General features: G+C 42.1%; 1 protein-coding gene across 1 annotated transcript in view; it reads right to left on the bottom strand.

The window, feature by feature from the left end:
• The window catches only part of MACROD2 (mono-ADP ribosylhydrolase 2), a gene marked incomplete at its 5' end in the record, with an annotated part of 837,700 nt that overhangs the window by 187,770 nt on the left and 626,032 nt on the right, over window positions 1-23,898 (bottom strand).

Raw genomic sequence — 23,898 nt, 5'->3', positions numbered from 1 at the left:
GAGGCAGGGAAAGAAAGAAAAAGAAAAAAAAAAAAAAAAGGAAAAGCAGAAGCAGGATGTGGCTAGAACATAAAATCCTGCCTGGCATATGTTATGGCATGTTATTGAACAGAAACAAGCTGTGCCCACATGCTGCTGCTTACAAAGAGATGTCACTACCACTCATTTTGTGAGAATGTCTCCTCTCTCATCCCATGAAAGAGCTCTGAAACAACCGGCTCTGGGCCAATATCTAAGAGGTGAGGACAACAGCAACAGAAAAAGGCTCTAACCTTCAGCCCTGGACAATTAGCAAGGGGCTTTTCAGACGACCAGGCCCATCTCCCTTCCATGCTGAAAGGGAACACTGTCCTCGTTTGATGGCCTTGTGTGCACGTAATCCAGATTCTGCACTGTCCAGGCTGCTCCATCCTGCCAATACCCCCGAGAGCCCAGTGCTCTCTGGAGCAAACTCCTCCAAAACCCGCTCAGACAGCAGCTGGCAACTGGCAGCCCATACGGCAAGCCAAGGAAGCGCACCTCTGTCAAAGCAAGGATTTCTCCCTTTATCATCAGTAACCACTTCTCTCCCACCTTGCCATAAATTCAAGACAATCAAAAGCACATCAAGCGGAGCGGCAATTTATACAAGCCCCTGTGTTTATCCCAGCTGCACGCCTGCTCCAGGAGAGGAAATGCTTCACTTCTGAGCAAAGCATCAAGTGAACACAGAGCTACTGACAGTGCCGTCGTTATGGAAGGAAACAATAACAGTTGATAGCAGGAAAGTATTGTAGTATTGATTTTGCATCAAGTTTGCATCTGGAATCAACTGTGCGCTGCACAATGAACCAAGCAGGTTCCATAAACAGAGGGTTTTCAATAAAGTCACCAGGCTGCTCTTCCCTCTCTGCTCTGGGACTCCAAGACAACTTCTGAAACAGTCTTCTAATAGCTAAACAATTCTTTTATATAACTTGAATATTGAGAAAGCAGTGTGTATGACTAAGCCAAGCCCAACCAGCTAAGAAGTTTTGCAGTAATAATGACAGAACAGGTGGCAGAAGTGTCCCGTATTCCACTTGTAGCCTAGCAGAATATCTGTTTCTAGCACAAAAACACTGTAGAGAGAATTACAGGGACCACAGAATTCACTGGGAGTTTTTTTTCCTTGCAAGCCCCGGTATATTCAGCTTCTCCAGCAATTTTTAGTTCCCCGCTCTGCTCCATGTTTCTCAGCAGCACAAGCTTCAAGATTTTTCCTCAGGAGAAATCTTGCACAGATTGCTTGTACCAGTCCAGCCACAGGCTGAGCAATCTGTTCCTGTTCCCCCCCCCCCGTTCCTTCTTGGCTTCACCTCAAGGAGCTCTTTAAAGGTACCGTAAGCTTTCTCCCTTTATATTAAAAAACAAAAAATGCCTTTAAATTTGAAGTTCCCTTTGCATTCTTATGCTTTCTAACGAGTACGTGCTCTAAGCAGATGTTTAGCTGAGCAGGAATACAATAGCTGACACAGATTGCTACCAGCAATTTGAACATTTATCATTTTTGACACAAGACCTTGCAAGAATTACCTCCACAGAGCAGTACAACTTCACTAATAAATTGCAAGGTGAATTTCTAAAAGCATTTTCTTCTAGACTTTGGACTTAGAGAAGTTTTAGGTATATACAAAGCCTTCATGCAATCAAGCAGATTCATATGCCTAGCTTATGTGTCTCCTTAGACCTATCAACAGAAATCTGGCAGCTTCTTGTTACTGCAAGGGGATCAGCTAGCAGCTATGCACTACTGAAGCAGTCCAAGCCATCAGCATTGAACTTCATTCCCATCAACAAGAACAAAAGCTTGTCAAATGCTGTCTCAGATGTCACACCATCACTGACAGACGAGAGGCTTTTGGGTCATTTTTGGTTTGTGCAAGTTTATAGTATTGTCCCATTTTGCAGACAACAGTGAAGCAGTGATTATTTGATTCAAAAACACCAACAGCTCTGGGTCAGAGCCAGAGAGGATCTCAGGCTGTTGGAGTCCCTGCCTCGTGCATCGACCACCAAACCCCATTTGTTATTGCCTGCTGTAGCTCTTGCTTCATGCCCCCACAAAATTACATCGCCATTATCAGAGATTACCTCATCTTGAGGAGCAGAAGGGTGGAAAAACTAGGAGTACAAGGGGAGACGACATTTATAGCAGTAGATTACTTGTCCCTCATCCCATCTAACTCATCTTCACTGAGCTGCATCAGCTCTGATACTGGGGACAAGGTAAGCACCAGCTGCTTTCCAATGCAGAACCACAGGGGAAAAAAAATCATCTTGACTAAGTTTTATTAGCTCCAGATAACATTAGGAAACCACCCTTAAAACCAAAAATAAAGCTTATTTAAAACTATATGTTCATTGATACATCTCTCCGGGCAATGAGTTAAGGGCTTTTGGGGCTGGATGTTGTAAATGGCAGAGCTGCCACAAGACAAAACTTTTCTCCTTCCCACCTGGAGAGGAAGGCCAGTGATCAAGCACTGCCCCAGAACAGAAGGATAAGTTGTAAAGCTTACTTGTTCATGATTTATTCATTTTGTCTTTTAAAGTCCTCCTTTTGGGCAGATAAATATATGCTCTTAATGGAAATGAAATGAAAAGGGACACGGATTTAATAATGAGAATGAAAGGAGGAGAAATTCACATAATTCAAAACTCATTTTGTGATATCCAAAATGTTTGGGAAAGAATTTTATCTGCGCTACAGAACTTCGAGTCGTACTAAGTTCTCCTATTCCTAACTTCAATAGTTAGCTCACTAAATATTTTCCCAGAAGGAACATGAATTAAACATGAAAGGAAAAATTCCACTAAAAACAGCCTAGAGAAAGCAGGTGCAGCTCTCAGAGAAGTGCCTGGCCCCAATTCAATTTGATGGTGTAAATTACATCTCCAACATCCATGTTGTTGGCATCAGATTAAATTAGGAGCGGAGTCTACGAAATACAAAAAGTTATGCTGATATAAAAACACGGTGAGTGAAGGGAGAAATGGGATCATGCAAAGAATGATGAGGAAAAGAGAGTGAACGTACAGAGTGCTGTAATGTATATGAACAAACAAACCCACTGTGAGTTACGGTCTCCATTAATTCCTTTCCCTGCTGTATTTACTTCTTTTTGCCTACAGGGAAAGAAGCATACAGGCGAATTCCATGTTTCAGATTATGCCTCTATTATCTCCCCAAAGTTTCCAGAACCAATTGGAGTCTGGAGACTTCAGTAACGGGACCCATACATCACAGCACGTTGTCCAAATAAACTTCTGTTCTGCTTTGCAAAGCCGGTTATTTTTTAAGTGAAGACCTGGGAAGAGACCAATGCTAAAGAGCACTGAATGCCTCCTGCAAAGCACTAAGTGCCTTGAATGTCCATTAAAGTGAGAATTGAGAGCAGCCAGCACTTTGCAAGATACACTAAAATGCTTTGCAACACTGAGATACAGATATGCCAGACCCTGAACCCTCTTTTCATTTCTTTTATACATATATATATATATATTTTATTATTTATTTATTTATTTTTTTACTTTTTCCTCACTTTGACAAGATCTGTGATGCTGCTTTCATCTTTGCTCTTTAGAGGTGAAGACAGCAACGGAAGCGTGGCCGTACACAACACTTTGCCACTGTAACCCTCAGGTTTTGTTCTAAGGAGTACATGGGGATGTTGAAGGAGTAGTGCTGCTCGTGCTACTGATTGGCACCACGGGAAGCTGTGAGCTGCAACAATGGCCAAAACACAGCTGTGAACCGCATCCCCCCAGCATGCTGCTCAGCCTTGCAGAGGAGCTGGGGCTTGCGAGGAGCACAGGGGCAGTGCCGTGATCTCAGGGCTGCTCAGCAGGCGCATGGTTAGGGCACACAGTGAGGGCACCTGGCTCACAGCCCTGCCCAGTGCCAGGCTGGGTGCTTGGGCTGCTCACAGCTGGGATGTGCCTGCTCTAACTGTGCAGCAATAAGTAGTGCAGGAAGGTGATCTGCACTAAGAAAAAGGTTATCTAGGCAAAGAATGGCTTGGATTGGAAGGGACTTCAAGAATCATGAAGCACCAACCCCCCTACCACATGCAGGGCCACCAACCTCCCCATTTAATACCAGACCAGGCTGTCCAGGGCCCCATCCAACCTGACCTTGAACACCTCCAGGGTCAGGGCATCCACAACCTCTCTGGGCAGCTGTTCCAGCACCTCACCGCTCTCTCTGTGAAGAAATTCCCCCTGATATCCCACCTCAATCTTCCCTCTCTCAACTTAAAACCATTTCCTCTTGTCCTGATATTATCTACCCTTTCAAAGAGTTGGCTCCTTTCCTGTTTATAGGCAGTGGACAGTGATTCCCTGACAGTCAAAACATACAAATGAGTTTACTGTCATCTCGTTATAAATGCTCAGCTGTAATGGAATGAGGGATTTTCACAAGGAAGTGCAGGAGCAGACATTTGCTGTGGTGGACAGTGCTACTCAAGGCACTTTCATCTTGCATTCTCACAGCTTGTCACATTAACAGAAGTACTTATTTCAATTTCCATGGTTTAGAACAGCCAAAGGGAAACTTGTGACTGATATCAGACCATGAAGCAGGCTGAGTAGCTTTAGAGCAGGCACAGTATTTTCACAAAGCGCTTTCTGTGAATACAAAAATACTGCCGAGACATGACAGACCTGATCTTTAATTACCTCTATTCAGCACACGAGCGTGTGTCTGACATAACAAACGTCAGGAACAAAGCTAAGAGGAGACCCTGTGAAACAAGGGAGAGACGCAAAAACTATTCCAATACGAATAAATTGACTCCGAACAACTCCCCGTCCACTGCCATTTTGACAATCAATTACACATCTCCAGTAGGATGCTGCAACACAAAACAGAAGCAGTCAGGCTTGCTAAGTGACACAGACCTTTAAAACAAGAAGAGATGCAGCCCATTCTTTGATAAAAATGGGAAGAGGAGGGAGAAAAGGAAAGAAAATGGGGAAAAAAAAAATCACCTCCCTTCAATTTGACAATATCTCATTTACATAAAGTTAGTCCCAAGCACAATTTAGGATATGATTTAATCCTGTGATTCAAAATCATAGGATGCCCGATATAAAGCGATGAGACATTGAGAATAACCCTTTCTAAAGCAATGGTCCTAATTAATTGATTTCCATTTAGCACTTGCCAATACAAAGCTTTGTTAAACCTTCCCCCTTTTCAAGTATCTGTCAAGGAACTGAAAACAGTTCCTGTGCTTTTATTTCTCTTTAGAAAATTTCTGACTGATAGGGGAAAATGGGAATCAGTGAGACAAGTGCAAAAATAATTGGGACCTGCACAATCTCTATTGGTACAAACATCCCAAACCACAACCCAGCCATTAGTAATGCAAACTGCAAGGCTTTGAGAGGCCGAGTGCATCTCCTAGGATACGTCCTGGCATCCAATCGTGGGTGTTTCAGAGATGAGCACTGCCGGGAACACGGGAATTTGGGAGGTGTGCGAGTGCCAGGACTGCGGGAATCTGCTTTCAAGTGTGAGCAACAGTCAAACCTACACGAAGATGCCAATGCAGAGAACCTGGCACAATCAGGTGGAGAGTGAAGGATGTCGTAATGGAAAGATGTGCCAGAAACAGGAAAATTTAAAAAGCAAGATGAGGACTATGCTTCCAATGGTGGAACGCTGTCTGTATATCCAGCTGTAACTTCGTTGGGATACAACAGAAAACTAGTGATGATATAGCCCTGAAAGCAGAACCCTGATCCAGGAGAGCAATTCAAACATGCCATAGCTGCTGTGTGCATTCATAGCCTAAGAGAAGCGTAACCAATACAAGTAGCCAAAATATAATAACCTACAACGCACCAACCAAATGACAACCTGCCTGCACAGCTCTACTACAAGTTCTGGAGTCATTTTAGAAACCTTTGGTACTAAAGAGAGTAAGAGAATTGATTTTAAGTCAAAAATGTGACACCTGGCAACATACCTTAAAGTGCCCAAGAGGCCTTAGAAAGGCACGTGCAGCTCTGCAGCATCACAGCACAGCTCAGCTTTGGCTTCATCCTCCCCACAGGCTACAGAAAAGTCCCAGGGCACAATCACGCGCCCAGCTCCTGACTGAGCAGCTGGAGATGGGCATGACACCACCACCAAGACCCTGACCTTACCATTTGTCTCTACTAATCCGAAGTCAAGTCCCCAAACCCTACCCACCTAAAAAGAGAGAAAAATAACCTGCCACGAGGGTTAGAAATTGCATTTTGCTGAGTGCTCAGATTGCCTTACTGTGCCCTGGCCTGAGAGCTGAAGAAACAGGAAAGATGTGTAGAAGCAAATAAACTGCAGTGCTGTGCAGGAGGAGGAGATGCTCTGAACAACTGACAGCATCAGCCATGGTTTTAAGGAAGGCCATTAAACTAAGCATCTGCCTAAGCAATGATTATCCAGGCACTCATATACCACGTCAGTCACAGTGCACATCAAGACACAAAGCCTCTCCCAGGCTCCAGGGATGAATAACCACAAATGAAAGCACAATTATTTTTTTGTAATTCTTGTACGGGTAAACTATCTCCGAATGCATGAAAGTAAAATCCATGTATAAGGTCCGACGAATGTCAGGAACCTTCAATGCTGTGCTAAGTAGCACACGGAGGAAGCATTTAACAATTATACATTATAAAGTTATTCACGCAAATTAATCATGGGCAGATTGACGTTAAGATCATAAACACACACTGGAAGCGTATACATGTATTTCTACGTATTCGAGATGACACTGGTAATCTCAGGGGTTCTTCAAACCTGGACAACAAAAATAATAAAATAGCAAAATTGAATTCCAACCTATTGGAGTCAAAGACAAAACTGGCACTGACATCAGCAGCGCTTGCAATCACAGCTACAAGAGGGCAGGGATTCTTAGCAATGGCATAGATGGAGAGACAAAAATGGTCAAACAGCAGGATGAGTTGAATGTGAAATGAGCAGGCATGCATTATAAGTGGGAATCTAAATAAACTAAACTAGCAATCTTCAGAATGCTGGTATTTCATAAATCTCCTATGTGAGTTGCGTTCATTGGGTACGTCTTATCTCCCAAGCACTGAAAAATAAATAATGGATAATGAAGATATAAGAGATATTCAATTCACCTAAGCTTTTCATGTGATAAGGTTAAAGAAAAGGTTCAATTACAGTGCAACATTCAAGTTAGCATGAAGATAACAATGGGCAGGTACTCGTTGCTTGACTATATGAACAAAAGAAAAATGAAAGCTTGGAAAAGAAAAAAGACTGGCTAAAAATTAATCAATCTTGACTACCTACGCAAACGTAGGTGACACTTGATAATGTCACTCATTAGAATTGCAGAAACATTCTTTTTTAAGTAATGCATATCAGTGGGATGTCTTCTCTTACACACTATTTATTCTCCTTGTCTCTTAAAGAAATTCGTGTCTTCTCACAACAATTTGCTCATTAACCAGAATCTGGATTTAATATATTTGTTGTGAGATACTACATAATAAAGCAAAGAATAGCAGTGTATCATGTTGTCTTAGAAACAGCTGGGGCAGAATTGTTTTCTTTAGAGTACCTGGTATGATGATGTGTATTGGCTCTTCGAAAAAAACAATGTTGATAACCCACCAGTTTACAGCTGCTCTAAGGAGTGTGGTACAGAGCCATGGACATTCGCAGTGAAGGGCCCAAGGAGCTGGAAGGGAGCAGAATTAGGACAGTTGACTTGAACTGGCCAAAAGGATATTCCATATTGTATGACATCAAGCAGGAGTTCTGAAGGGAGAGGTGGTTCATCTTTCTCTTCTGCTGCTCATGGGCTAGCTGGGCATTAGTTAGGGGGTCGTGAGGAATTGTTTGCGCAACACTTGTTATATATAATATATAAATATATAAATATTTATTTGTCAACTATTATCCCTTTTCTTTTCTCCATCTAGTAAATAGTTTTATCGCAATCCATGAGTCATAGTTAACTTTTATCCCTTGATTCTCTTCCCCATCACACTCAGAAAGGAGGTAGAGAGCAGACAACTGTGCAGTGCTCAGCCATCTGCCGGGTTAAACCACAACATACAGAGGGGAAAAAAAAGACAAATTCACTTGCACAACACCTGCCAGTCTTTTTGATTAGTAGATGGGTAAGAAAATGCAACTCATTCTCACAATATATACCTGCATACTCTAAATGACAGTTTCTGGTAAATAAAGATGAAAATTATCTATAGTATTCCTATTCCTCTGTTCACAGTAAAGGCAAATGTCTTTTCAAAATGGCTATGCACCAGTGAAAGAGTAATCAATATTATCACGAATACTAGCACCACCTCTTACAGAGAATTTCATTGTCCCTAATGAATAGGGTTTTTTCCAGCTATTTTCTCACATAAATGCAGGAGCGCATCAGTAATTCTGGACGCTCACAGAGACGCGTGTTACATAAAACAAAGCCACTGTTGCCAAATATTCTTTCTACAGGAAAGGATATTTCTAGGAAAATGTTTTACTCAAACTTGTGCCCAACACTGTAAACCTAAACAGGTGATAATAATGATAACGCAATAGGAGCTGAGTGTTTTAGCTGAGAAAAATGATGCAAAGCCATAAAAGTAACACAGTACCTTCCCCAGTAAAACAAGTCAACCAGGGCTGTGGCTCCAGCATTCAGGCTCTCTGAAAGTTCTGCATTTTGAGCTACAAGATTGTTGTGCTCTCGTCAAGCAATTTAATGTTTTCCACTGGACAAAACTAAAGACGAGGAAATTACTCCAACTACTGAGTTATTTGCTATCACCTGTGTAGGTTTCTGGCTGATTTTGAAATTGCTCCAGATTTTCAGTGGTAACCTACAGCACTCCAAACCCATCACCCAATGCATTTGTTAAAAGGGCAACTCCAGGAGTGTTTATTTTGGGTGTAACATCAAATGGCAATTGCTCAACCTGTCTCAGGGTTTGCCATACTTTGCAGTGGATGTCAGAACACTTAACCTCAGAAGCCCAGTGACTAGAGAATCTCTGATCACTCAGCAGAAACCAAAACCTCTCTCTCCAATCTGTGCTTCAACTTCCTCTGCTAAGTTTTGGGGTAGACCACTGGGGACAGAATATTGATCACGTTTACTGTTGCCTCTACTCATCCATAGTGGAACATCAGCTTGTAAAACAAGTTCACTAATGGTTTGACTTAAAGGCAGTGGCCCAACATTGATGCCTTAAATACCAATAGCCACTCCTGAATAAATACCTGGAAGAGCATTCCAGCACATACCATCTAACAATCAGCTGTGAAGTATCATCAGCTTCTCAGCTCTTGGTGCCATAAGCGTGCCTGTGACAAAAGCTGTGGAGCTAGCTCAGCATACAAAATTAGCTGATAATTCTAAACATGAGTGGGATACAGAGCTAATTGGAAAGTCCCCCAGCATTAAATAATCCCCATCTGTCTTCAGAAGCACAGTATCAATCACAGTGACTATTGCAGCGGTCTTCCTTTTCTGGCATTCTCAAAAGAGGAAATGGAAAATGTACAGAACATATAAATCATTTTGATATGAAAAGAAAGTGCTTAGGCAGCCATGTAATGAAACCCCAGCACTATCATCTAGGTTAAAGGCCATAAGAAGTTTTGTAAGGCTATGAGCATAAACAGTAGAGCATAATGGAAACCTGGATTACAGTCCCCAACAACAATATAAAACGATCTAAAACAAACACCAAGGCTAAATTCTAAATAATAGTAAGATAAGGAGTAAGCTATTTGACCTACTCCAAGTCTTACTTCGTGGTATGTTTGTTTGGATTGGTTTTTTGGGTTTTTTTCTTTTGCATTTTTGTTGCAAATATTGGATTGCCAATTAGATTGGCTGTGCTGTGAAAAACATCTGGCTCGTTCTCAAGGCACCTTTCTTTCACACTTGTTAGAAAGTAGGAACTTGAGAACTCAAGAGCCAAAAGTGATGCTATCTCAGGCACTACAGAAAGACTACAGGTTATCTCTAGTCATGAAAGCCGTTACAGAGCAGTTACCAGATAAAGAATAAAATGTTTTCTGCCTGATTCAGGAACAGAACCATGCTTATTGTTAAAAAATAATAAAAACAGGTAGGGCTAAATTTAGGCATGAACAGGTTTTCTCCATCCTACTCAACACATGCCATCCTGGACAACTTCTAGAATGTCAGCAAATGTTTGTTGCAGACTCTGCAATATGCTGTCTGTGCCTGCAATTGCATTCGCATTATTTATAAATTTTTGTTTTTATATTTATGTTCATTTAGAACCAGCAGTTTTTAATCTGAGAACAGATACTCTAAAGGGTCCTTGAAGGAAAAAAAAATGAAAATTGAAAAAAAAAAACAAAAAAACAAAAAAAAACCTTGAAGTGAACAGAGAAAGAATTGACAACAAATGAAGTTCTAGATAGACTTGAGGGGGGCCATGCCCCCCCAGCCACAGCCCTGCAGAGCCATGCTGTCACCCAGAGGGAGGAGAAAAGGTCAACTGGGAGGTCTGGATTTGCCCTGCCAACATCAGCCTCTTCCTCTTCTCATCTAAGCAGGCCTTTGAAATATCTCAGTCCGTACATGCAGCATCCGGCAAACACCAAACATATTTGCCAATGAAAGTCAGAATGTGAAGTTTACGTACGACTAATGAACTAATGGATAAGTCTGTCAAAATGTTGGCTTCAAGGATTCTTGGAATATTCTTTGGCCAAAGTACGATGCAGAATAATACACAGGTTTAATGGGCATGAATACATTAAGGAGAACGTTTTAAAAGATACGTGAATTTGACTTTACATAAAATTATCATGAGACCCTTTAGGAACTGATTAATTTTTTTAAGGTCAATTAATATAACGATGCTGATTTTTAATATACTTTTTAACAAGCTGATAAATATTCATGTTACTTCAGCACTGTCACACCGAGACAAATGAACATGATATACAGCTCACCAGGAAGTTAAATCTGAGCACTAGATGTATGCATTAGAGAAAGGATATTCAGCTGTAACCGTACAACTCCAAGCTCCATTTAGTGTGGTTTAAGAAGAGAGAAGTAGAACTCCTAGGCTATTTAATGACATTAATAAGGGCAACAAATTTTATTTCCTTTTTCTGCAGCAGCCAATTTCATTTTTTAGAAGTTACAGAAATGTCTCTGTTTGTGCTATGGACACCAACACAGTGCTTACAAATCTGCCGATTACTCACATTAGCTTGTAGAAGTTGTCTTAAGCTTTCCCCAGCCACCATTAGCTTTTATGAAACTTTTAAGGTAGTTTTATGTACATAGTTTTCTCTCCCAGTTTTACCAAGTAGCACTTCAACAGTATTTTACCTCTATCATATTCGCTTCAGCAGTATAATGAATGATCTTGCTAGGTTTTTTGGAACTTTTCTTCTGTTGCCATAAAATGGTGATCTGAATTTCCATTTTCAGTTGATACTTATCTAGCTAGCATTGCTGTTGCTTTTCCTAGCTTCTCCAGAAATTCATCCATATTTTCCCTCCATATCAGTAGGAATCATTCTGAACTCCACCACTCACTTAACACAAGGGTCTCTCTACAGCAGTCTCGGAAAGGCTCTGCGTCAGGCCACCCCTTAATACTGAGAGATAGGTTCACATGTAATTCCTTTACTAAACTACCAGACTGAGTCACGGAACAAAAGGCACATATTGAAGAAATAGGTATTGATGGTAATCCTTAGTCAGGTGGATTTAAAACTGACACACAGCATGCTTTTTCAAGTCACATGGTAAAAAACACCATACATCGCTTGGAGGGCACTTTTTGAAGAGCAAGCAATGACTCCTAGTATGAAAAAAATCTCTAAGTCCAAAAAGCTTCTGCTACAACTTTCAAAAATGTCAATCTTCCAGGAGTGCTGCATCAGTAGTTTCCCATTGACGTCATTTCCTTTATTCAGCTGCAAGCTGTACGGGCCTCCTCCGCCAGCACTAACAGTGCCACAGCAATTGCTGTAGCTATTCAGCATAAACGCAACAACTGTCTCCAATTCTCTTGGCTTCTTACTTGCATTCACTTTTCCATTTGCCTTTGAATTGGAGCATAGTTGATCCCGTGTTCCACTACTGCTGGAAAATTAAGACAACCCAAGTTTTCTTTCATTTTCATTCTAAGTTTCAGAATGAATTCAAATTTTTGCCTTTCCCAAAAACAGACTCTAACTTGCAAGAAACCCTGAAGTTATAGAGACTGCATTAACAGCCTGCTTTGACAAATTCCTACTATATAGTCTTTTTCACCATTTCTCATCTTTTATCCAATAGTTTAACTGATTTAAAATTCATATTTAAAACATTCTGAAACAGCCAAGCAGCACTGTGAACTTGCTTTCCAACTGAACACGTTTATTGAAGAATTACTTTCCACTTATTCCGTACATTTTTTGTACTTGCTGAGAAAACAGGCAGGCCCAGACAATTTCTTATAAGATTTGGATATTTAGTATTATTTCATGCTTATCTAAGTTTATTAAATTGTTTGGGTGCTTGCTGTCAAGTGAGATTTATTTTAGCAAGTGGAAAAGTTAATGAAGACATTTATTCCAAAAGCGTTATCAATTATTGTTTTTTTAATGCTTACTATACTTGTGATAATAATAGAGTAATCAATAGAAGGGAAACCTCCTGATACCATTAATAAGTCATTAAGTTTTCATCTTGATATAAATTCCTATTCTTAAGTATGTTATTCATATGCCAGTTTTGCCATATGCAAGCTACGTTATTTGTTCTTTTAGCTGAATTAGAGAACTATATGAAAACTGTTATTCTCCGTGGCATTTCTGCTCTACAACCTTCTCCTGAACCTTTAAACATTACTTTATGCCAAATGGTTGCTACCTAAAGCTAAGTTAAAACATAACGACGATTTCAGCTTTTTGTGCTAGTCAGAAATTTGCGTCCTGCTGCTGTAAACATGCAGATACAGACGAAAATGTTGAAATTAATCAGAATAGTCAAAAATAAGCTTGGAAATAGTGGGGAACATTCACAGCGTTATGAATCTTCGTTAGGTTTGGAGCTATAATTACGTAAGATTCACTTTGCAGATGTAGTGCTTGAAGACTGACCGGATTTACACGAGTCTGAGGAGCAAATGTATCCCAAGGCTGATGCTCATATAGTCACTGAATGGAGAAATATTACTGCAGCTGCTCACCCTAGAACTGAGACATTCACAACACAAGCTCTGTAGTCGCTGCGTTAAAAAGATTCTTAGAAAGCACACTTTATAGAGAACTTCCTAAAACTTAGTGCCTCTCTCTGGGACTTCCCGCAGTTCTCCCATGCTCATGGGAAATCAGAGCATTATGCATTTCTGAAACCTCACCTGTTCCTATCAGTGTCCAGCTTCAGACACACAGAAAAAGAGGGACACATTCTCCCAAAGGAAACAGACTGGCAGATTGCTTACTAAAACCTTCTCATAATGCATTTTATGCCCTCTTACAGTTTGAACTACTTTACAAGTGCTCAGAAAACATGACCAATTTTGGCACTCACCTCCATTACAAAAGATAGCTACCTTCAAACAAGCTCATATCGTAAGGAACATGATTGTAAGAATTAAAGACAAAGACTGTGCGTAAAATTCTCACAGTACTACACGAGCTCAGTGATCCCCAGAGCTGTGATCTCTGCTCTCCCAGAGTGGCTCACACCTTTCTTCCTCAACCTGACTCCTGGTGTGAAAGTGCAGTGAGAGGACTGGTATGTGAGAAGTACTTCCCAGCACTAACAGAAATGGAGAATGCTTCCCAAAGAAAAATGTTACTTCTCTAAGTAATGAAGAGGACGATGCAAGTAGTACAACTTAGCTAAGCAGCTTTTCTAATTAGAGTGGCCTTGGGTGTCCTGCTGCCACAGGGATCAGGGTGCATAGCAACCTCATCAGGGCAGGCACTTAACAACAGCTGTAAATACTGGAGATGCTCTTCCCAACATGGCAAAGATTAAAACAAGCCCACAATTAATCTGCCTGGAGAAATCTAACCTATGAGAACTGGGAGGTGCAGACCCACCGCATGACGTGATGAGAACATGCAAAGGCAACCTGGCCATCAACATTCAAAATAAGCAATTTTTAAAAAGCCAACTCCCTCCTCTCACATGATGGAGACAGCAGTGAGAAGCAAGGAACACCTTGTGACCAATCTCACAAGGAACTGGGACTATCTGGCACTGCTCTCGTGCCTGGCTCTACAGGGAAGCCCACGCACAGCACAAGGAGGCAGGAGACCCTTCTCCTGGCCCACCAGTCTCCCCTACTACACGTGCGGCAGTTTGAGAAGTGCTGTCTTACCATCCTACAGCTTTTCCTTTCTCGAGTCTGAGAGCTCCAGTACAGCATCCATGCTACAAAGGGGTTCCTTCAGGTAGGGAGCATAGATACAACTGTAAACTGAATTAACGCACCAATACATGAACGCATCCTTAGAAATCCAGGGACCTGACGTGCTGTTTTGGCTCTGAAGATTTGAGTTTATTACACATCTTCCTCCTCTTCTGCTTTACAAGAATCCATTTAATAGCTGTCAATCTAATTTTTACTGCAAAAATAGAACTGAAAATTTTGTCACAGATTCAATGGAAAACTACGTTTTAATATGAACCATACATTTTCCAATCCCTGCTGCATTAAATTCTCCTCTGGATAACGAATCAGATATTCTTTTATTAGCATACTTCATTTCTAAGCCTTTCAACACAGAAATAATATTTTTAGCAAGAGACGGCTCTTAGACAACGGAAAGATATTAAATAGTAGGTTTAAAAATTTCCTTTCTTCGCGAAGTCCATATATATATGCAGAGGGTAACAGAACAATTGTGTTACCTCAAGATTCATTAACTGCCAATCTCACTAACAGACGGGCAAGAAAGAAAACGAGGACGGGAACCTTCTGAATATTTCATTAACTCTGATATTCAATTATTATAACAATGCCACTCAAGCGAGCTTGCTATGAATTTCTGTTACAGATTGCATTTTTAGGAAAATGATAACCAATCAATTTGAACACTCACAAGATTGTTTTTCAGTACCATTAATAATGTATATTATTCATCCTGCCACTGGAAACAGGAAAAAGCTGTTCAAACTAAAAATCCTAAAATTCAAGACCAAGTCACTTAAAATTTTAAACTTGGATGATTTTCCACTGCTACAGTCCAATATATATGTATATACCATTTTTTGTATTTTGCTAATTGTAATGCATCTGGCAAAAGGAGTAACATTTCATTCTGGTCTTAAATCTCACCAGACCCTGCTTATATTACACAGTGACTTGTGGAACATAGTTGTTCAAAACGCACTTCAAGATCTTCAGCGTGTCCTGTCCCGCAGAATTCAGTAGCTTGCAGCAGACCTTTCTATTTCATAATAGGAACATCTCTATGTTGCATTTACTAGATATCTACAATACAGATAGGCCCTCTGAAACACGTGCCATGTCATCAAAAGCCCTCAGCAGAAGTCATCTTATAAATGCTCTCACATGAGAGTGATGCAGCATTGTTTCCCCCACTCTGCTTCCTGCCATCCTGAGACATCCAGAACCAAGAAAACGTTATTTAAATGACTCTTCATTAAGCTAATTAGAACAAAACTGCTCCTGAAGGTAAATTAATAACAACAGCAACAACAGACACAAGAAATCTCACATCTCAGCTGATGGAAAACCTCTTGCCACTTGGATGCACAGCAACCAACAGAAAAATGTGCACATTTCAAGTATGCAAGGGATCACACCTGAAAGAGGTTTTCAAAGGACCTACAGTCCTAATGCCCATTGGAACTCACAGCTGTGCCACTCGGTTCCCTCCCTCAGTTGAGGGACCTGGCAGTCTCTCCCAGCTGGGCAGCAGCTCACCCACACACCTTAGCATCTCTCTGTTTGATTGGTAGGCACTCAACACGACCCTTGAACAAACTGAGCTCTGGGAACTGCTTCACTGCAACAAATCCCACTGTGTGATTCCTGGATGAACTTTGAGGCTAGTTGCTAACACCAGGCTGCTCTGCACCTTGTCACAATTACGTTACCACAGGTATATTCATAGATCGGCACACAGGAGAAATGAAAGGAGGTTGCTGATCTCCCCATTAATCTTTACTTTAAAGGCGCTAATTATTTTGCAGTCTCATATTGCATCTTTAATAAAGATCAGCTGTCACAGCTGCATGTGCTGGTTATCTAATTACACACAAACAAAGCACATCCCTGTATATTTTGAAAAACACAGTTAAAACGTACGTTTCTCTTGCTGAAAGCCAATTCTGTTTGATTCCATTGAGTTCAGTGACAGCTGATGAGTAAAGTTGTCCCTAAAACACGAGCAGACAAAATCATCCCAAGACAATCCTTCTTTATCTGCAGCTAACAATTATGTGCCATTAGCGTTCTCTGAACAAGAGAAATCGCACCAAACCCACACTGCAGAGAACATAAGATATCAATTATGCTCAGCAGCAGCTAGCCCACATATGAGAAACGTCTCATCTGCAGCTCTAGCCTCAACCCAAGCTGTTGCAGTGCGGTCACACAAGTAGCCACTGCAAAATTACTGCCAATGTTTATACGGCTTTAGAACAAGCTCTGTTCAAAGACTTGAGAATTCTGGTAATAGTTTTGAAGTCTGTCAAAACAGAAACAAAAACAAACAGAACCCCACCAAGCACACGTACATTCGGATACTCTGGTTAAAGCTGTCTGAGCCTTATGTTCCCCATTTGTGCGGCTCAGGCAGTAACACCAACGTCACCCACCAGGGCTGTCTGAACTGCGTTGGTTAGAATTTGCGAGGAGCTTTGAGGTGCAGAAGCAGTTGTCCCCAAGCTGCTCTTGGGTGCTAACATCACCCAGATTCTTTCTGGCCAGCTGTCAAACAGTGGATGAGAACAAGCCGACCGCAGTCAGACAAGCCTCAACATGAAAGGCTGCACTTGAGAACAGTTTTAAGAAGCAATTACCTTTGCAACTAATACCATCTCTCCACGTAGGAAGATCGTGCTTTATTATTTTTAGATGTGATGCCCATCCATACACAGAATTAAACTTCGGCTGCTCTTGTCATAGGAAGGGACTTGGTACATGTAACATTAAGACTCTGTTTTAATTATTCCCCTCAACACTATTATTGGCAAGGACATTTATTGTGCAAATTGGATGGATATGCCTTTCCCCCCCTCTCCCAATAGGTAAAGTGACACAAACACGTAAATCCCTTACCTTACTTTCAATATAACTGTTTTACTTCAGTTAAAAACATGTTTATTAAAGATTCGATCATCAAGTATAAACTGATCTTTAACTCCCACTGACAAACGATTGCTTAGGGACTCCTGTTCATCCAAACAAGTGAATCTGTGCTCCCTATATTTCTCCTTGCTTTTACACCATAAACTATTTTTATAGTACCTTCTCCACAAAACATCACCAGGCACTTTATGCTATAAGACTAATCAGCAGATAAAACACTGCCAGAGCTTATAGCACTGACATAAAATCCAGCAACTAGTAAAGCCTAAATCAAGAAATAAACTTTCTACGCTGATTTACAAACTAATGGAAGCATGCACTCCCTGCACACGAGGATGTGTGAGAAGTCTGGAGATGGGGAGTGTAGCAATTCAAAGCTTACCTTCAATACAGCTCGCATGCAAACCTTGAAAGTTACTGGGGAGATTTCAAAGAGCCTAAAACGCACACATGCACACACAATGAAAACATCAGCACACAACACACATACAATTTTCAAAGAACCCAGGTTTTAAACAAGCATCAGAACCCTGACCAAAAGCAATTCCAACTTCTGCAATATTGTCTGATGACTGCTCACATTATTTCCACCCAGGGAAGTAATAAGCAGCTCCTTCTCTCAACACAGAAGTGGCCAAATTCGTTTAATGAACCACTGCAAAGGTAGAAAAGTAAAAATGGTTTGGAAGGCCAACCATCTCAGCCAAAACCTGACAAGAAGCCAACAATTCAACACTTAAAATGTTTTGGGGGAAAAAAAAAAAACAAAAAAAAAAACACTCTCTATTCTATTATTTTACTTAATAAACATTTGCCAAGAACCTGCACTCCACCCTCACTCATCAGTACTCGTGAATATCACTACTGTCTCACATGCAGCAGGGGAAAAGTCCAATCAATCGCTGGTACAGTGGTAGTGAATTGAAGAGCCAAAACTTAACTGATGAAAAAAACAGTACTTAACACAGTATGAAATATGAAATTTGGTAAATTTAAAAGGAGAACTGGCTTCAACAGATGAAGAAAAAGCTGAGGTGCTGAATGAATTCTTCACCTCGGTCTTCACTGGTGGCCAGGATTCTAGTCTTTTTCACGTCCCTGAGCCCTGCATCCCCAAACCTCTATGTGGGGACCAAGGAGGTAAATCCCTCCCCACTGTAAGGGCAGAGCAAGTCCGACAGTGCCTCCTTAGACTGAATGAATATAAGTCTATGGGGCCGGATGGCGTGCATCCCAGGGTCCTGAAGGAGCTGGCTGAGGTGGTTGCCGAGCCGCTCTCCATCATATTTGAGAAGTCGTGGCTGTCAGGTGAGGTCCCGGACGACTGGAGGAAGGGTCACGTCACTCCCATATACAAGAAGGGGAGCAGGGAGGACCCGGGGAACTACAGGCCGGTGAGTCTCACCTCCGTGCCTGGGAAAATCATGGAACAGATCCTCCTGGACAACATGCTCGATCACATAAAGAATGAGCATGTGATCCGAGACAGCCAGCACGGCTTCACCAAAGGAAGGTCATGCCTAACTAATCTTGTGGCCTTCTATGATGGAGTGACGGCATTGGTGGACGAAGGGAAGGCGACCGATGTCATTTTCCTGGACCTGAGCAAGGCCTTTGACATGGTCCCCCACCACATCCTCATCTCCAAATTGGAGGGAAGTGGATTTGATGGGTGGACGACCCGATGGATAAGCAATTGGTTGAAAGGCCGCAGACAGAGGGTGATGGTCAATGGCTCTATGTCCAGGTGGAGGCCGGTAACAAGTGGTGTCCCCCAAGGGTCTGTCTTGGGACCGGTGCTCTTTAACATCTTTATCAATGACATCGATGAGGGAATTGAGTGCACCCTCAGCAAGTTTGCTGACGACACCAAGCTGAGTGGTGCGGTTGATACGGTGGAAGGAAGGGATGCCATTCAGAGGGACCTCGACAGGCTGGAAAGCTGGGCTCGGGTGAACCTAATGAGGTTCAACACGGCAAAGTGCAAGGTTTTGCATTTGGGCCGGAAGAACCCCAGGCACCCGTACAAGCTGGGAGGAGTGGTCCTTGAGAGCAGCTCAGCAGAGAAGGACCTGGGGGTCCTGATGGACGAGAGACTCAACATGAGCCAGCAGTGCGCTCTGGCAGCTCGAAAGGCAAATGGGATCCTGGGCTCCATCAGGAGAGGGGTGGTCAGCAGGGACAGGGAAGTGATTGTCCCTCTCTACTCGGCTCTTGTGAGGCCCCATCTGGAGTCCTGTGTCCAGGTGTGGAGCCCTCAGTACAAGAAAGACATGGAGATTTTGGAAAGGGTCCAGAGGAGGGCGACTAAGATGATCAGGGGGCTAGAGCACCTCCCCTATGAGGACAGGCTGAGGGAGTTGGGCTTGTTCAGCCTGGAGAAGAGAAGGCTGCGGGGCGACCTCATTGCAGCCTATCAATACCTGAAGGGAACCTACACCCAGGAGGGGAGTAAACTCTTCATAAGGGCTGACAATAGCAGGACTAGGGGAAATGGATCCAAGTTGAAGGAGGGAAGATTTAGGTTGGATGTTAGGGGGAAGTTCTTTACGAGGAGAGTGGTTAGGCCCTGGAACGGGCTGCCCAGGGAGGTTGTGGATGCCCCATCCCTGGACGTGTTCAAGGCCAGGTTGGACGGGGTCCTGGGCAACCTGATCTAAATGTGTATGTTTGGTGGCCCTGCTAGGCAGGGGGGTTGGAACTACATGATCCTTGAGGTCCCTTCCAACCCGGGTGATTCTGTGATTCTGTGAACAAAAATATTTGTGCATAGGAATAACACTCCTGCAATAGCCATTATCAACCAGATTATATCCCATTTAAATCAACCTTCTGTGTATTTCAGCAAACAGGGAGATTTAAGAGGCTAAAAAACTAAAATGCAGCAGTGACACAGAAGTCGGGACTCGTAAATCCGGAGCTCGGATCCAAAACAACTCTTTCCCATAGTTAGCCCAGGAAAGAAGCAACCCTTCCATAAAAAGGCCCTGAACTATACTTTTTAAAATTAACAGGAGCAAAAGACACACTTCATGTTGAAAAACAACAGTATAGCAAGTTCTCCAGTGTGGGAGGGGTGTGCATCACAAGCATCATCACAGGATCTACAGAGAAAGCACCATTAGGTGGGCTGTAGGTGATAACAAAACCAGCCTGAGGAGCTTTAATATAAGTTAGCATATGGATTTAAGACCACAAAATCAAATTAGAAGTATTCCTCTAGAATGAACAAAGAATCAAAGAGGGAAAAAGGACTTGATACAGTGTGGTTAATGAGCCCAAAGGACAGCCAAGCCTATTAGCGATGCTAGAGATGCAATAATAAAACAAGATCTTCTGGGATCCATGTACAATTCCATGTATTATAATTGGATTTGCAATTCAACAGTAAACATCTTTACAGCCCTACACTGTGGAAGTGAAAAATACCTATAATTATCTTCTTCTAAATCCAGCTAACATACTAGCAGATCCCAGTTAAAACTCAATGCAGTAGGAGTTAGTTATTGCTGCAACCATTGTACTGCTTGGCTTTTAATTAAAGCCCAGTGTATGCACTGATTATTTACAAGAGAAAACAAAAACCAAAACGTGCTCTACTGCCTGGTATACGTCACTGATTTAAAATAATAGTTAAAAAATAGTTCAAAAAAAAAAAGTTGGATACATTTTGTGGCTCAGAAACCTTCGTGCCACATTGCCTCCCAGCACTGGCACTTCCCCACGTGGGCACCCACATAGCTCTGCACCCAGGGCATCCCACCTCTGCAATGACCTGAACAGAAGGCAGGAGCAGTCTGCCTGCACCAGGGCTGTCCTCTGCGTGTTGGGAAAGGGGACACGGTAACATGTCCGAGTCTGCAAGGTGCAATGGATTCACGATAGAATATTTGAATGATTTCTCTGAAAGGCAGAGAATTAAGGCTGTGCTCGAGGCACCTGCTCTGTAAGTATACTCTGAAATGAGAAACAAGAAAGTGTTCAAAAAGAAGAAACGTATACCTCGATAAGTGGCTTAAAATCCTTGCAAAATAATCCCCAATCCTCTTATATTTCCTAGATCTAATCCACAAAAAAACCCACGAAGATAGTAATAAGGGAGTAACACAGAAGAATAACCTTGCAAGATACTCTTGTTGCTGCTTATGACCTCGCAAGGTCATGAGCAGAGCGCTCCAATGTGCTCCTATTGCTCCTCATTGATCTTAAGCTGCCAAGGCAGCGGACACAGAAACTGCAGATCATCTGCAACAGATGCAGCATACTGTATGCTCTGATAAATTCCTTCACAAAGCCAAAACAGGACTGTGAATAATTACAGGGGAACAAGTAACTATTAAGGGGAGCGTGGCCTGCAAGTTGAACACCAGTAACAAAGAGCTAAATTGCGAGGATTTGTGAGCGACTGAAAAACCCTGCTCAGAGGATTGTGGTTTGAAAAGCTCTGCCTGAATTGGCCAGAAATTTACATGATGATCAAAGGTAAAGTACGTTCAGCTGAAGAATAGCAGAAACACGCTCCCATTTCTTAAGGCAGAAGAGGAGACTGGATACCATAGGCAGAAAGATGGGAACACAGCCCCACTGCTGCAAATCAAGGTCAATACATTTGCCACTAGATACAGAATTCAGGTGGAATTAAGTTTTTTCACTAAGGCTCAGAATGGCGAGCCGAATGGACACCAACAGCCAGACTGGACAGAAGTACAACCACAAGTTGTGTTGGCAACAGATCTGGGTGCAAGGGCAGGAGACAAGAAGAACTGAAGACCCCAGTCCCAGGGTAAAAGGTCCTGGGAGCACATGTGCTTTATAACTCTGCTTAGCTCCTGTTTCCTCTGAAAAACTAAAGCCTAAATAAGTGAATAAACATGCATGTACATGTGAACATCTAAAACAGAGCCATTTGAATGTCAGTCACTCCCAACCCACTCCTCTCTGCATTCAGGTCTCATCAGCACACGAAAGCTTTGACTCCAGCAATATCAGAATTCAGATCTAGGGTTTTTAAGGATGTTTCTAACACCACCAATTCAAACAGCTTCACGATCTAGGACTGAACGTTAAGAAGATATCTTCTTGTACTTCTCTCAAGCTGGGCATGTGCCATATAATTATACATTCCTGACATTTCACTAAAGAACATCCACAGTAAGTTTGACCTTGGAATTGTCAGAAGTAAATCTCGTACTCTCAAGCTGAGGCATTCTTGAAGCAACCAGTACACGAAAGCATCTCTCCTAACGTCTTTTTCCAGAGTTATGTCAGTAGGGCATTTCTATTAATAGACAGAAAAATCACATCCAAGAAATCATTGTACCTTCCACCAAATGAAGAGACAACAGCCTACCTTACTACTTAGGTACTACTTACTACTACCTCAACCTTAAGTCCTCCTTCAATAACATGTGAAGAAATAACATATAACAGAACACATTAACAAAACAAGAACTCACTGCTGATGTGGAGATGGTCAGCTTTAACAAATTTCAGATTTGAAGTTCTCCACTTAATTCAGCAAGCAGTAAACTTCCAATGAAGCTGGTGCATTAGGATAACCAGTAACAGGTGGTGTTCACCTCACAGAAAAGCAAAACTGCTTCTGGGGGGTTCTCGGCAAGATCAGATAAAGCATTCACAAGTAGGCCAAAATTCATGTACAGAAACTAAAATTGAACTCACCCAGCTGGTGAAGAGGCACTCTGGCTATGCAACACACCAACTTGAGAAGCAGCCCAGGTCCAAGAGCTGCTCTCCCTTCAGTGGCTGGCTTTTATATGTGCCCAGGAAGGTCCTACGCTGAGTCCACCCCTCCTGGTCAGCTGGGGAGCACAGCTGCAGACAATTTGTCTGTGCTCCCTGGGCAGCCACAGCCCTTCACCAGGTGTGCAATCAGCAGTTCAAGCCAGGACCTAACAGTTCCCCCACGGTTGGTCACTTAGCGTAACTATGCCAAGAAACCAAATGGCAGCAGGAGGTGGAACAGCTACAGGCAACAACGTGGCACGAAGATAACGGAGAGCACTGATGGCACTATGGAGAAAAGATCGGAGAGTGCCAAGATATTGATTGCCATAGTGTCCTTGAATAGCTTTCAACTAGGCCTCAGACAAGCTTAAAGTGCAAATAGCAAACTCTTCCCCATTTGATCAGCATAAGTAATGCACTTGCTTACTGTCTTAATGAAGATCTAGTCAGAGAAGTACATTTTTATATATCAAAAAAGTCCATAATCGGATCATTATCCTGAAGACTGAGACATGATTTAGTGGAGGGTTGTCAGTTAGGGTAGTATGGTTAGGTTGCAGCTGGACTTGATGATCTTCAAGGTCTTTTCCAACCTGAGCAATTGTACGATTCTATGACTGCTATTGAATGGGTGACACATCCAATCCCTGTATTTATAGTTCAAGGGGTCAGCACGGATTTCTCAATGGTTCACATTCTCCTGGGCCTGAAACATTTGCTCCAACAATCATCAAAACAGCAGCACAACAATACAAATTGGTGAATTTGTGAAGGAAAATCATCTCACAACCATGAATAGACGTTTACTAATAC

Source organism: Tetrao urogallus (assembly GCF_951394365.1).
Source record: "Tetrao urogallus genome assembly, chromosome: 2".
In the NCBI taxonomy this organism is placed as follows: Eukaryota; Metazoa; Chordata; class Aves; order Galliformes; family Phasianidae; genus Tetrao; species Tetrao urogallus.
The sequence above is the reverse complement of the archived record's forward strand: the minus strand, read 5'-3'. Positions and strand labels throughout refer to the sequence as shown.